Source organism: Hermetia illucens, chromosome 4, assembly GCF_905115235.1.
Source record: "Hermetia illucens chromosome 4, iHerIll2.2.curated.20191125, whole genome shotgun sequence".
In the NCBI taxonomy this organism is placed as follows: domain Eukaryota; kingdom Metazoa; phylum Arthropoda; class Insecta; order Diptera; family Stratiomyidae; genus Hermetia; species Hermetia illucens.
Genome location: NC_051852.1, coordinates 80,056,469 through 80,073,551, shown reverse-complemented (window position 1 = coordinate 80,073,551; position 17,083 = coordinate 80,056,469).

Sequence of the window (17,083 nt, the reverse complement as noted above, 5' to 3'; positions counted from 1 at the left end):
AAAAACTTAAAATAAAATGTTTCTTGCTGACCCCCCCAATCACATCAGGTGACTTTGTTCTGGTATTGACGAGTCGATATGTGATGATGACGTCATACACGTTGTAGAATAGACGAAATTCACAGAAAATGGCAAAGTTTCACTCTCTATAACTTTGTTAATAATAGTTGTGTTCTGGCATGAACTTAAGAGGGGTTTCTGGGAAAATTTTTAAAATATGCTAATACACTATTATTGACTTTATTTATGCAGATTTCGGAACCGGATGTACTTTGAGGCATAGACTTCTTAGAGATGCACTACTGTGATTTTTTCCAGATTTTTCGTTTGGATAGGTTCTGAGAACACTTTTTGATGGTCATATTTGAAACCCTCATTCCCCTATCTTTCACGCGAAATCTAATATAGAGCCAGTTTCAAAAAGTACTAATTGAGCCCTTTCATTTTATATTCCACATGGCTACATTTTATGAAAAAAAACGTTGCACCCTCCATTCACATGCATGGGAAGCTCCCCCCTTAAAGTTGACACAAAATGGCGCTACTTGCTTCGTGCAAAGGGAACAACAAATCACGCACTACCAATTTTTGTGACAATTGGTCTAACTGTTTCCGAATAAATCGGGTGTGACGGACAGACAGACATCGACTCGATTTTAATAACGTTTCGTGGACACAAAACCTTGAAAAGAAATACGCTTAAAAAGAATAATACATTCAAAATATTTACGTAGCATTTTCCAAAAAATCTGATTTACCAAACAAAAACTTTTTGATTTTTTACAAAAAAATGCCCTTTAGGTTTTGTGTGAAACCTTCGATGTCTGTCTGTCCGTCTGTCTATTTGTCTGTCCATCTGTCTGTCACACCTGATCTATTCGGAAACGGCTAGACCGATTGTCGCGAAAATTGGTGAGAGCGTGTGATCTGTTGTTCCTTTTGCATGTAATAAGTGGCGCCATTTTGCGTTAAGTTTAAAGAGGGACTCCCCATACATGTGAATGGAGAGTGCAAATTTTTTTTTCACAAAATGTCGTCATGTGGGGTATCAAATGAAAGGGTATGGTATGGGGATAAGGAATAACATAAAGAACAATTTGGTTAAGTTTGAAGAAAATCCAATTAATATTAACAAAGTTCGAGGATGTAAAACTTTGCCATTTTTTGTGAATTTCGTGCATTCTACCCCCTGTATGACGTCAACATCCCATCAATTCGTCAATACCACAACGAAGTAAGTTCATATAAATGGGGTTGCAAAGAATTATTTTGTTTTAATTTTTTAGTTATTTGTATATGCATATCAATTACTCTAAACAGATATGTGTGTGTATAGAAATCCGCCATGCTATTGACATAGTATGCTGGTCCCAAGCCCAGGTAAAGGAGGAGGGTTTGAGGCAACGTACTCTGTAATATCCTCAGTAAAACAAAAATAAAATGCTGAGATCAGGGAAAGAGATAAATAGAGTATAGTTGGAGTTATTCCACTATGCTAAATCCTACCTGATCTCTCTTGGTGACAGATCCCGTGACAGGCCGACCAAGAAAATCCACACACTGTCGTTACAAACATGATGATCGGATTGAGTTACAAGCCTCGGAGAAATGCTAGGACGTCCACCTTAGTCGACGCGGCAGGACGGGCCCGGGTCCTGTCGAGAAATGGGCAAGGGTTCTTGACGCATGGACGGCGTCAGGACGTAAGCAAGTTAGTCCGAACAAAACAAACAAAACAAATACGTGTCTGCACGCTAAATGTTGGTACCCTAACTGGAAAGACCGAGGAACTCGCAAGAGCCCTTCGGAAAAGGTGCATTGTTATCCGCGCTCTGCAAGAAATCCGATGGTCTGGTGCCAAAAGCTGCGACATTGAACGTGAACGCAGTAAAAATGCCTATAAACTTCTCTATTTCGGTAGCCCACACACTCAATATGGTGTTGGCATTGCCATCTTAGAGGATTTCCGTGATGCCATTAAAGAAGTCGAACGATTTGATCATTGGTTGATGAAGCTCGCATTATATCAGCTGATCGCACTATTCACTTCTTCACCGCGTAAGCGCCACAGACCTGTCGAGAAAAATGCCTTCTAGCAACTTCTCGATGAAAAAAACTTGTCACGTGCCTGCTCACGACTATATTATCATTGCCGGCGACCTTAATGGTCATGTGGGTGAAAAGGCAGACGGTAATAGGTGCCATGGGGAAAAGGGGTTCGGAGCGCGCAATGAGGATGGCGACCGTATAATCGATTTTGCGGACACCCATGACCTTGTACTTATGAATACATGGTTCATCAAACGATTGTCTCATCTTCCTACATTTTATAGTGGGAACAGTAAAACGCAAATCGGCTACATTCTCATAGGACGCCAACATTTTATCACCGTCACTGATTGCAAAGCCGTTCCCTATGAGACAACACCGGCGGTTAATTGGCATCCTGCGAATTAAGCTATCGATAAAACAGCGTGAGGAACACACTGGCCCGCCGCCCATTAATTGGTGGCGATTTCGTGAGAAGAAACAAGAAATGATGATGATGGCAAATTTAGAAGAATGCCAACCAGGAAGCAAAGAAAGCGGTTGCTGTCACCAGAGCGGACCATTACAAAAATCTTTACGATAAACTGGACACTTGGGACGGCGAGAAAGATCTCTATCGAATTTCCAAAAGCCATAACGAACACACACAGGATATCGAACATTCCTGTTGCGTTAATGACAAAAACGGTACTTTGCTTACCAACTGTCGAGTCGCAACGGATAGATGGTGAGAATATTTCGAGGAGATTTCAACTGAAGAATTTGCTCATCCTCCACTTCCACAATCACTGCCGAAATTTGGACCAGTTCCACCTGTCAGTGCAACTGAAGTCCAGGTGGCAATAAAACGAATGAAATCGGGGAAAGCCACAGGACCTGACGACATCGCATCTGAGCTCTGGAAAGCGAAGAGCTGGGACCCAGCACCGTGGTTCAGTGAATTGTTTAATCGGATTATTCAGGAAGCTGGAACACCATCTGACCGGCAAGAAAGTACCACTGTTCCAATATGGAAAAAGAAAGGTAGTCCAGCAGAATGTTCAAATTACCGTCCGATCCGGTTACTTTCCTATACAATTAAGATTTTGTGAACGCATTCTTGACAACCGTATTCGCGAAATCGTTGAAATAACCATTAATCAAGCTGGATTTGACAAAAACTACGGAACTACTGATGCAATACACGCTGCGCGGTTACTCATGGAGAAATACCGTGAGAACCATCTCCCTCTTTACATTGTATTTTTGGATCTAAAGAAAGCGTTTGACCGTGTGCCACACGAACTCATTTGGTATGCTTTACGACAACACTTAGTGCCAGAAGAACTCGTGCGCTGGGTTCAATTGCTCTACCACGATCCGAAAAGTAAAGTTCGAAGTATGGCGGATGTATCAAAGCCGCTTCGCGTCACTGTTGGTGTGCATCAAGGAAGCGTCTCTCACCACTCCTCTCTGTTCTTGTTATGGATACCGTCACACGGATCAACGCTATCAGCCAATGGAGAACTGCCTAATGAAATTGCTTCCCGCATTAACGCAACCTGTGGCGTTCCACAACTGGTGTTCTTTGTGATCGATGTATCAACAAGCGTCTTAAATCTAAAATTTATCGCAATCTCGTCCGTCCTGTCGCCCTCTACGATTTTGAGTGTTGGCTGACTTTAAAAAATAATGGAGTAATGGGTAATGCGGTAATGGAGACGAAGATGTTGCGTTGGACTAGTGGCATGACACGTTTTGATCACATCCGTGCACCTATCGTGGAACAACTGCGAGAGAGGCGTCTTCGATGGCGTGGTCCCGCAATTCGACCTAACGAGAATTCACTTGCCAATATTGGTCTGAACCACAGTAGATCTACTATAGCCAGTACCCACACAAAAATGACCCCACTTGCTAATGTGCTTGCAGAAGCTTATCTGTACACATCAGAGACGCTAAACAAGGAAAAGACATAATCTTCGTCAAATCGTATTGGTAAGAGAGAGATCGGTGAGCTTTTGCTATTCTGGTACTACGGCGTGCTCACCCATCTAGCAAAAAGTTGTTTCACGTATTCACTTATCCATAAGCAAAAACTTGCCGATCTCACCAATATATTGGTAAGTCCGGGCGGTATGTCAAAAAAACACAGCTGATCGGATTTTCGTTACATCTCGCTCATGCTCAAGGGCAAAACAATTTGAAATCGTGCGTACTGATTTCCCCCCTTGCGGGGCAAGGGGGAGTGTGGTAGCTGTCTAGTATCACTGTGGTCTGAACATCGAAGTCGATGGTAAACTATCAAAAGGCAGGCCGAAACAACGGTGGCTTGATACGCTGGATGGAGATATAAAAACCTCGAGATTGCATCCAGATCAGGCATTTGATAGAGCCAAATGGTGAAACCAATCACGATAAGTCGACTCCGCTTGTGAACGGCACAAAGGCTGAAGGAAAAGAAGAAGATAAAAATACGAGTATACCAAATGCAAACATATAGATTGGGGTGATTTTCGAGGTGTCCAAGGGTAGAAATGTTCAAAATGTTGTAAAGTAAAAAACAATTTATTTACGACATTCTTATCTAATAAATAAAGTATTAAATGAACTTAATTTATATTTTTTTCCAAAAGGGGGTGGTTTCCACTCCCTTAAAACAAAAAGGGCATATTGAGCACGAATGGATAGAAACCATAAAGCCGTCATCGCTTAACGAATGTAATGCTAAACTCTCACGTAAATCCCTTTTGACCGGAAGATTTTGGAGGTCACATAATTTTAAACTTCAGTTACTGGACTAAATATACTAATAATAAAACGGATTCCAGAAACTGGTTTCCGCTCTGAATCCTGCATTGACAATATTAACACAATTCTGATCATATTACTTTTCATCAATTTTAAGAAGACTTTTGATAGCGTGAACATGGAATGCATCAGGCGAGCACTACGGAAGAGGGACGTTCCAGGGAAACGCTATAGCTATTATTAAAGCGACATATTATGGCGCAAAGTGTCAGTTGTTACATTGAGGTAAAAGCTCAGAAGAATTTGAAGTCCAAAGCGGAGTGCATCGGGGTTGTATCTTGTCACTATTTCTTCTTGCTATCGGTGACGTTTTTCATCCTGCATTGTCCAAAGAATGTGAAGAACCATGACATCTTTCCTTAAAAAGACCATGACATCTTTCCTTAAAAATCTGACCATGACATCTTTCCTTAAAAATCTCGACTACGGTGGAGACATCTGTTTGCTTTCTTACCGGCTCATGGACATTGGCCTAATGGTCTGAAGATAAATACCGACAATCATAAAAGTTTGTTTATAACTCTTCCTTGATGAGTAGATCTGCTTTTGCTTCCTTGTTTGAAATCTAAAAATGGAATTATCTCAACACCAAGATCAACTTGAGACTGCTCCGTGGTAGTACATGGAAAGTGGCACCACTATTATTCAAAAACTCCAAGCCTTCGTCAACACTTGGGCTCGATGTGTCATGGGGGTACTCTGGCGTGGTACAATTTTTAACGATAAATTTCGTCGGCGCACAGAGGAATACCCCATAGACGAGTTGGTCAGAACGCGGAACTGGCAGTGGATAGATGGCACATTAAGGAAGGATGACATCTTCATTGCCGGCTACTTCATGCATCCACTATCCCTAGATGGCTAATGGGTGGGTCGCCCGTACGTATTATTTAGTGAAGATTTGACCAAAATCCAAATTTTAAATGACATCTCCTGTTGACAGATTCCAAGGATGGCGAGCCCTGAAAATGAATTTAATATTGTTAATGTATTAAAATATCATACTAAGACCTGCATGACGTGTCACTGCAGCTGCCGCACTGTAAGGGTACTTGACGCAAGGACGACCTTAAGACATTAGTAAATTAGTCTAAAATAATGTCTACACACTCGATACCCCCGCTACTTGGACTATGGTTGTAACCTTGTGAGAGCGTTCCCGAAGATACGCATCGTATTGAAAACAAGTCGAAAACCGGAAGCCTGGCGCTTTAGGTATAAAAGTTGTTGTTGAATTTTTATGAAAGAATATTTGGCTGTACGATGATTCCACTTATATATAATTCGTAGTGAATATATGTTGAATATATTCAAAGTGGTAACTTTGACCTACTATAACTTGGTTAATAAAAAGAGAATTTCCACCAAACTTTACAGTATGATCCTTCCTATTAAAGTTTATCTTGCTTTGGATCTAGGATAGACTTAAGGGGAGCTCGCATCAAAATTTTCATGTTGAGGTCTAGATAATATATGCACGGAGCACCAGGATTTTTCAGATTTATAGGTTGAGTAGTTTCTGAGAACGGGTCCTTGCAATAATTGATCCCTTTCAGACCTCCGCACTCCTTCTCTTTGCAACCAGTCTCAAACTAATATCTGCCTACTGCCTGCTAATCAATAGTTTTCTCAATGTGCTTCGTAATTTTTGAGAGAAAAACGCTTTTTCTCTCTCGCCTAAATTTGTGTCACTAATTGTGTGTTATCTGTTACAATAATTCATAATTTTTCGTTACAAAGAGCTTTCTCACGAGGATTAAGTACTTTCAATTTACCTCTCATCTACTTCGCCACAACCTATAGTGTTCACCATTTAAACAATTTCATTATTGACATTTTCTAAATCTTTGTCAGTACCAATGTTAGAGGAAAACTCAGCGTTTCTATCTTATATCTTACATCTTGCATTAAATTTGCAGCATACGTTTCCACAAGTCGAGAACCCAAGTTATTCAAATAGAAAATTCGATTCGACTATTCTTAAATTCTTCAAACTTCAATTTGTAAAACGGGTTGGTTATTTGCTGAGGCAACCAGTATCTGTTTGCCGTTAAACTCGTATTTCAAACATTACGGGAATGAAGGTTAGTCTAGTCGCAGACGGTGAAAATGCGGTATAATCCCCGCAATATGGATTTACATAAAAATTTGGGATTAGTTTCTTGTTACAAAGAATTACAAAGAATTCCAACTGAACACAATTATATACGGGGCAGCATCAGCAAACTATTCCACCAAATTCTGCAAATTTTATGCATCTACTCAATAATCGATATTTATCAAACCTTGATCATTATAATTGTTTAATCCGAAGAGGGTATCGGGGGAGCGATAATGGAAAGATATTCACGTACTGGTGCCGAAAAGATAATAGCCAAAATTATCCTGGGACGTTTCGTAGAATACCTCACTCCTGGACCCTTCTAGACTGACGACGCTATGACCCTTCGGATCATTTGGGAACATTGTGAGGAGTTAAAATCTTCGTTTGACCTACCCTTCATTGACTTTGAGATAGCTTTTAGCGTGAATAGTAAGCGTTTTTGAAGTGGTCGGGCTAGGAGAAGCATTCGGAGAAATCCAAATTTATTATCGCAGCGATGTACCATCATTATCAACGGCACAATAACCAATATCCGGTCTAAGAAGTGTAGACATCGTTGTTTTGTGCCGAGGTCCACCAATTTGCTATCACTAAAAACTGCCTGGTATCGTGACTTACACCCTCGCTCCATCATTTGAGACAGGATCTGCCACGTCTTCTTATCATAGATATTGGCCTTATAAGCTTCTAAGACTCCGAGGAATACTGAACTGACAAGGTCTCGTCTAGTACAGTAAGAGCTTTCACGAAACGTTTCGAGAGGAACAGTTTTTGTAAGCTGAAACAGGCTCTGTTAGGCTCCAACAATCGTGCCCGGATTTCATCGTCGTAACTTAGATAGGAGAAATTAACAACGGTTTCAAAGTTGTATTTTCCTGCCTTTATTGATCTCAGTTGACCACTGCTAATTGATGTTGCAGTCATTATATACTAATAATAATAATAATCGTTGGCTCAACAATCCAATTGGATCGGGGCCTTGAAGTGTAACGGTACACAACAGTACACTGTAGGAGGCAATGCACACATTGTATGATGGTATAATGTGGTCAGCATTGTGCTCGCACGAGATTATTACCCTGATTTGACTCAGGTACTCATGCACAGCTGAGTCGACTGGTATCCGATGTCAAATCCCACTCCCACCAGTTAGATTTGAACCGCGACCTTCCTGTCCCTATACATCTCCCATTGTTCTTCCCATGGTGTCGATATCATCAGGGTGAACTTGGAAAAGAGCAGTCATTTCGGCTTTTCTTCCGACTGGAGCCAAGTATGTTTCTGCCCGTACCAATGATAACGTTCTTCAGGTGGTTGTAAAGATTATTTATTGATGCTTCATCTCTTGCACCTCTGTTGATTACGGTCATTGTGGTATTCACTACCCCCAAAAATCCCCCCCCCCCACCCCTCCCCGAAGGACTTTGTTAATGATGGCTTCAGTGTTCACTCTTACCCGATAGTCAGAAAGGATTCGACGAGATATGTAAACGAGGTAGTGGATTTCCATAAAGGGTGAAAGGTGGCAGCGTTCAATCAACATGTGGTCAATTTGGCAGCAAGTTATCCCATCTGGAGAGATCCATGTTGACATTGCTAGTTGTCCCTTATTATTGGTGTGTGCTTGGCTGTTAAAATCTGTACGTTTGCGAGGGATCGTTCTGTTACCTTGTAGAAAATATCCTACCTCGCATCTCCAGTCTCCTTTTTAGGGACGTGGATGTTAATGAGGCTTATATCTCGAAATTTATCTCGCAAACGCCGAGTACATAGCCTTTCCATCAAGTTTTCAAAGCCAAAACCAGCGGATTTCATTTTTGATCTGATTAAGAAACCTTCTCCAGGAAAACGTTCCCATCCAGCGCATCTCTTGTAACGCTATGACATCAGTTTTATATTGGAATTAAGTGTCGGCTATTTGTTTAGTGTGTCCGGAGGGCTCAAGTGGTTAGAACGCTGGGCTAACCTCACTGGTGGCAAAAGGATTTGTTTTGGTGACTGGATGTCGGATACCAGTCGACTCAGCTCAGGTACTAACCGAGTCAAATCAAGTTCATAATCTCGGGCGAGCGCAATGCTGACTACATTGCCTCCTACAGTGTACTGAAATGTACCGTTACGGTCTTGGATGAAGTACTCTAACACACTTCAAGGCCATTATACAATATCAATTGTTGCGCCAATGACTATTATTATCTGTTTAGCAGCTCTATTCCTTACAGGGACTACACGTTCCAAGAGAAAATGCACAAATCGTTTGTCCATTTTCATTTTCGTGTCCACCGTTATGTAATCCATCCATTCTGAGGCTGGACAACAATAACAACAATTGATTTCAGTGTAGGATTATCAGTCATACCCAAACCCACACTGAAGAACTAGTTGATAGAGTTTGTCCCGTTTTTAGGCACAGAACAGGATGAGGAGGATGAATCCCAGTCTTTTTCCGTCTGCACTTTTTCATTAGAAAAAGCTCATAGGTTTGATAGTAAAACTGTCGATGTTCATTTAGCAAATGTTTCTCAACTGTTATGCTCCATCGCCTCTCCTCTCTTTCCACGAATGCTTTCATGAGCTCAGAGTGCTCTCTCTTCATAAGCGGCGGTTTTCTTATTTCCATCCGCTTTTATGAGGTGTATAGACCTCGCTCTGCAGTACGGAACTCGTAAAAGTTGTGGCTTTGAAAGTTCGCTGAGCGCTTGCAATACATCTCCCTACTGGCAGTGTTAGTCCATACTTCGGAACCGGTATCGTACTTATCCATGTCCAGTGGATAAAGGAACTGTGTCATTGGACATCGGCCGAAAAATCACAAATATTCCAGATACAATCTTATCAACGGTATTCCGTATTTGCTAGAAGGAACTCTTCAATTCTATCATGATGTCGAATTATTTCATTCCCGGGTTCGACAAGACCATGGTTCCACGAACCTGAATACGAAGAAGTTTGAGAACCCTCAGCTTGCTCAGGCCGATTGTCATTGTCAGTCATTTATCTGGTGGTTCCCCGTATCATCACATCCACGGTGCGTGCAGCAACCAGCCGCAACATTATCCGGATACCCGATCAAGAGTTCCAAAGATCCGACCAAGGATAGATCCCTAAATCGCCCCGATTTGGCACTTAGGGCGTAATATCCGCAAAAGTAAGGTTAGAATAAGGAAATGATTTTCTAGCCCCTTGAGCATTTCGAACCACCTGTCGACAGCTAGTTTCACCGCTTGGACCAATTGCTTAATAGCATTATTTTTGGCTTGCCTCGCTTTAAAACCATATTGTTTGGTGAGAAGTCAGGTATTACAGTCGGTCACTCGTGGCTTGGTTAACTTGTCAATCAATTTTCTGGCTATGTCCAATATACTGAGAAGACGATACGCTAACGGCGCCTCGGGGTAGCCCTTGCCTTTGCTTATCACCACGAGCCTCGCAACCTTCCAGAATAAGTGAAAAACGCCTTCTATTTAACATGCCTTGAAATCACTGGGTAAAAACTCCGGCTTATACTTAATGTAAGTTTCAGCTTTGGGCTTCATGGATGAAACTGCTTCTTCGAGTTCCTTTATAGTCAAGTGTGGATATTTCTCAGCACCCCTCCCTTATCGACAGCGGCAACTCAAAGTGGGCGGATAAGAAAAAGTGCCTGCACGATTTTTTCCATCTTCATTACTTTACTGGAACATAGTGATCGATAGGCACCGAGTTTTTTAATAACCGGGTCCCTCTTAATATTACTGACTAGTTCCCGCTGATGACGTGCTTTTGTTTGTTAATTTTATGGCGAATTCCTTTTTCGATCTCTCGTATTCTGTGGCTCCCGTGACGGAATCTCTCTCGGCAAATTTGTCAATGTCAATTTTCCTGAGAGAAAATCTGAAAGTCTCTTCAAGTCGAGTTGGAAAGCGGATAAACATTCGTTCGAAAAGTCACTTCTGCACAACGAGCGCGCCATCTCATCAGCCATGGTCCCGCATTCGCGTCATCTTCTCAGAGACGGTGATCAGTTTGGTCAGCTTTTGTCCTCTGGGGTTGACAGATGTTACTCCCACCTCAGCGTGCTCACATTTGGGTAATCCATTTTTATCGCTTCCTCTATCTTATTTTTGTTCGCCACACTTTCTAGGCTCCTTATTTCAAGGGCGCACATGGGTTATGGACTGGAAACCACTGCTTTGTGCCTAAAATACTCTAGACTCAAAAATTCCTTATCTTGCGTTCTTCTTGTTATTCTTCGATTCAAATACGACAAGCATACTGAGGATTTGAGTCCGCCGAATGGGTTTGACTTCTACCTCAGCGTCTCCTGGTTTGCCATCGTTGTAGCTTTCTGATTCTTGCAAAAGGGTTTATAGGAGAATCCCCCATTTTAGCTTTCAGAAACGGTGAACGTAGTGTATTGAATTAAAAACTTCGACTAATACCCGTTATGCCGGGTTGTCGCCATCACCAGCAGGCTGACAGGTGGTTATCGGGGCCTACTAACTAATAGTCGACTTGGTTTGGAAATACACAAAGATTGTTGCAATCAAGCAACTTTGCTCTGTCTATCCGAGCTCATTTGGTTTTACTGTATTGGCGCACTACATGGAAAATAACCACCACTGGTACTCGAAAGCCCGAAGCCTACATTAACACATTATGCATACATCATGCCACCGAACGAAGAACTACTTCAGAGTACAGGCTAAGTACCGATAAACGTATTGATTATAGGACGTGGGTAGGTTGAACTTTGCCGTACAATGAAATCCAGTGGTCAACGAGTGGGTTACGTTAGACACACGAAGCGCAAAACAGTAGAGGGGGAGTATAAGCTCCTGGAGAAGATCCGGAAGGAACTGAAATGTATTTCATTAAGCTGACAGTAATGGAGATGTAGTTGACGCGCTATGGGCTATTTAGAGGATAATGACAAACATAGATATAATTCTTCAATTAATAGGGAACGGTGGTGCCTTGGTATTGCAAAGCGGCAAGAGCTCTCATCATTCGTCAAATGTACATATTAGTGTTTCCTGTTCACTCCTTAGTGGAGTATAGTATAGGGGCTCCTGATTGGAATTTCTACCATTTTATTCTAAATTCAGCCTCGCCAATTTAGTGTTAGATGGTATATAAGGGTGTTTCAAACCTATTGCCTGCAATTCTAAGCAAAAATATGAAGCAAATTTTTTTCGACTTCTTAACTCTCAATTGCTACAGCGACTTAAATTTGTTAAAAAAAAGCGCTGCTTTACACCACTAAAATCATAACTCAACAAGTCGGGAAACCGGAAGCTGGGCGTTTCAGGTATGAAAGGTTTTGTTTGCTTTTTCTGTGAGTATATCGGAGTGTAGAACTATCCCATTTGTAGATAGCTCGTTAAGAATATGCATTTAGCATGTCAGATTTAGTACTTCGGGTTGTAAATTTACACGGTAAAGACAACTTCGAGCTACTGTAACTTTGTTACTAATAGTATGATTTTGATCTTTGAACTTGGAGATAATATGCCTCATATTATATTTTATACTACTACCAACTTTTATAACTCTGAGATAAACTTAAGGAGGGTTTTACTCAATTTCCCCAAAAATATGGTAATATACTATTGTTAACTTAATTTGAACAGACATCGATATGGAGAGTATTTTGAGACCTGGGCAACATATAGAGGCAGCTTCATGAATTTTTGTCAGATTTTTCGGTTGGGTAGTTTCGGAGAATGGGTCCGTTAAAGAAATCATCACTCTCCACCCCTCACACTCCCCGCCTTTCTAACAAATCTCAAAAGTAAGACCGGCTTCGAAAAGTACTAATTAAGTCCTTTCATTTGATATTACACATGACTATATTTGGTGAAAAAAATTTTACACCACCCTTTTACATGTATGGGGACCCCCCCTAAATCTCAACCTAGAAGGATATCACTCACTGCATGTCTGGGGGTCCACAGACAGACAGACAGACGGGCAGACAGACATTGAACCGATTTTAATAAGGTTTTGCTTTGCAAACAAAACGTTAAAAACGTTGAATCGATCTAGGACGTCACTCTAGAATACAAGACTTTACTTGTGGAAGTAAAAGTGTAGAAGTAAAAGCTTTCCAAACACAAAAGTTGGTCGAATTTTGACATACACAATGTACAATTTTTTTACAAAAGAAATCTCTGTTTCACCATGACAAAAATTTTGCTGTAATCATTTTATCCTAATTACCCGATCAGTGGGAGTTACGGGCCTGGAGATGTGAACTATAAAAATGAAATAAAAAACACACTCAATTTGACAAAATATAAAAAAAAATTCTACTATTGCCAATGATTTATCATTCAATTAGAAGTGGTTATAAAATGTGCAAAATAAAATCTCATTGAAAGGAAACAACAGATTTGGATTTCAGATTGGTGATCAACAGATCATTCAATATTAATTTAGTTTTTATTCAGGCATTATTGAACTGGACATTATTGGAGTGGCATCAGTGGAGAACAAGTCGGAAAACCGGAAGCTAGCCGCTTCAGGTATGAAAGGTTTTGTGTATTTCTTAGTACGTAGCACGTAATATATACATATATAATTTGAGAGTATCCACTTTCGGATGATACTGACATTTATAATCTTGAATTTGCAAAGAAGCGACAACTTTGACGTATTAGAACTTTGTTAGCAATAGTGCAATTTCTCATAGATCATGCTCTATGTTATACCCTATATTGTTACGAAATTTCATGGTGCTAGCATGAACTTAAGGGGATTTTGCAGCGAATTACTAAAAATTATAGTAATATATTATTATTAACTTTATTTGTACAGATATCAGTATGGAAGGTATTTCGGAGCCCAGGCACCATATAGTGGCAGCGTCCTGGTTTTTTTTTCAGATTTTTCGGTTTCGTAGTTTCTGAGAATGGCCCCCTTAAAGGAATGATCACTTTTAATCCACCGCACTCCCCATCTTTTCAACAAATGTCAAAACTAAGCCCGGCTTCGAAAAGTACTAATCGATACCTTTAATTTGACTATATTTAATGAAAAAAAAATTACACCCCCCTTTTACATGGATGCGGACCCCCTCCCCTTAAATTCATCGTAAAAGGATGTAACTCACTGTATGCGTGAACGTTCACAGTTCCCAAATTTGGTGTCAATCGCTGTAACCATCTCCAAGAAAATACCTGTGATGGACAGACAGACAGACAGACAGACAGTAAACCGATTTGAATAGGGTTTTGTGTTTATATAAAACCTTAACAAGTCAGGAAACCGGAAGCTGGGCGTTTCAGGTATGAAAGGTTTTGTTTGCTTCTTGTGTGAGTATATTTGAGTGTAGAACTATCCCATTTGTACGTAGCCCATTAAGAATATGCATTTAGCATATCAGATTTAGTGCTTCGGATTGTAAATTTACACGGTAAGGCAACTGTGAGCTACTGTAACATTGTTACTAATAGTATGATTTTTATCAAACTTGGAGATAATATGCTTCCTATTATATTTTATACTACTACCAACTTTTATAACTATGACATAAACTTGAAGGGGTTTTACTCAATTTTCCCAAAAATACGGTAATATAATATTATTAACTTCATTTGAACAGATATCGATATGGGGAGTATTTTGAGGCCTGGGTATCGTATAGAGGCAGCTTCATGATTTTTTTCAGATTTTTCGGTTGGGTAGTTTCTGAGAATGGCTCCATTAGAGAAATCATCACTTTGCACCCCTCCCACTCCCCGCGTTTTTAACAAATCTCAAAACTAAGATCGGCTTCGAAAAGTATTAATCGAGACCTTTCATTTGATACCCCACATGACTATATTTGGTGAAAAAAAATTTTACACCTCCCTTTTACATGTATGGGGCCCCCCCCCCCTAAATCTTAACGTAGGAGGATATCACTCACTGCGTGTCTGGGGGTCCACAGGTTCGCAATTTCGCATCAATCGGTATAGCCGTTTCTGAGAAAAGTGCCTGTGACCGACAGACAGACCTGTGAGGAGTGGCCAGATCTCCCATCAGGCGCGACCCCAGCTGGCAGATTGGGGCATACCTATTGATGTGTAAATATGTGTTCATGCACTTTTCTTTTCTGACTGTGCATGGGCTAGTGTTTGCTCATCTCTGGTGCGCGGACGAAAATGGCTATGGGAAGGATACCCAGAACATAAAACCACCATGGAAAACGAGAGAAGGAGTAAACTTACAGTGCAAGGGCTCGGAACCCCAGTACCGGCGGCTTTTGGGAGTGAGCAAGCAGGCTCCCGGCCGTCGATATCCCTCGACCGCAGTGCCTCGGTGGTGGACAACTGGTGGTGATTTGGATCAGGAGAGGGAAATGTTCAAGCAAAGTACGACCTTACCGAGAACACCAGTAGCAAGAACAACTAAGGATGAACTGAAGACGGATCGTTGGACGACAAAAACCGTGACAACACCCACCACATATGTTCAAGATGCGCGACAGCAGGAGGTGCTTCAGGAACAAGAAAAGGATCCTTTCAAAAGAAGCTCATCAACTTTGAGATCTCCACCAATGCCAAAGACGATGAAGGATAAAGCACAGGCAAGATCGATAACCGCCAAAAGTGAAGCAGCGTATAAAAGGAGTAACCCTGTCGGGGCTTATAGGGAGCGGAGTCCCGATCCGGAGGAATTACCCTTTATCCAGCTTGGGGCAAAAATAGTTGAGCTGTCCGAGTTCATCAAGGACAAGCACAACGTGCATCAAGCCATAAAGAATATGGTGAGAACTATTAGAGTCCTCTATAATAGATCGCAGATGGAGGAAAAGAATACCAAGGATACGCCGAACCCCGCTGTGCCAACAGTGTCACAAGCGACCCAAGTGACGCCTAACCGTACTACAACTGAATCAGGGCGAAATAAACGAGTACGTGAAAAAGAGGGGGATCCTTTAAATAATCAGCAGGCGCCTAAGAGAAAAAAAGGCGGATAGGAAACTCTGAAAACCAGCACTAATAGCTCTGAAAGACGAAAGCGTACAGCGAATGTAGAAAAGTCGACCAGCGTTGTGAAGCCCAAGACGAATGGAAACGATGGATGGACTAAGGTTGCGAGCAAAAAAGCGAAAGGAAAAGTAAAAGTGGGAACCCGTCCAGATGCGATTGTTATCTCCAGTAAAGGCAATCTGTCCTACGCGGAGATACTCAGAAAGGTCAAAGCGGATCCCGACCTAATAGATCTGAGCGGAAATGTGAATCGAATTCGAAGAACCCAGAAAGGGGATCTCATGTTCGAGCTAAAAAGATCCACCGTGGGCAAAGCTGATGACTTTCGCCCTCAAGTGAAAAACTCACTTGGGGAGAATGCCGCAGTGCGTGCCCAAAAACATGAGATCTACATAAAATGTAAGGATCTCGATGAAATAACATCAAAAGCAGAAATTTGTACTGCTCTGAAGGAGCAATTCAAGTTGCAAGAACTAGCCGAGGAGTCTGTTGTGAGTTTACGAAAAGCCTATGGCGGTACTCAAACAGCCACAATACAAGTACCAGCGGAGACAGCGCAGAAGTTGTTGGCGGCCGGAAAAGTTCGGATTGGATGGGTTGTCTGTCGTTTAAGAGAACAGACTTCACTAAAGAGGTGCTTTAAATGCCTCATGTTTGGGCACTTCGCCAAGGTATGCACCAGCAGCATTGATCGATCCGATCGATGCAGAAAGTGTGGGGAGAAGGGCCATATTGCCAGGGAGTGCAATAGGGACCCCAAATGCCTATTGTGCGAGGTGAAAGAGGCACAAGATAACCGGCATATTGTCGGAAGTAGTAAATGTCCGGAATTTAGGAAGGGGCTCACTGCAATAAGAAAATGAGGTTTATTCAAATAAACCTCAATCATTGCAGGGTCGCTCAGGATTTACTTGAGCAGACCACGTTCGAATCTGAGATGGAAATTGCCATCATAAGTGAGTCGTCCAAAAACCGTCACGGTGGCGTATGGGTCACAGATTCGACTGGTGCAACGGCAATATGGGCTTGTGGTCGACAGGCCATACAATGTACTGCAGGTCAGGCAGCCAGTGGCTTTGTGTGGGCGAAAATAAGTGGTGTATATGTATACAGCTGCTACGCCCCACCAAGTTTGACACTGTCTGAATTCAAGCAAATGCTTGATAATCTTGTTCTTGACGCG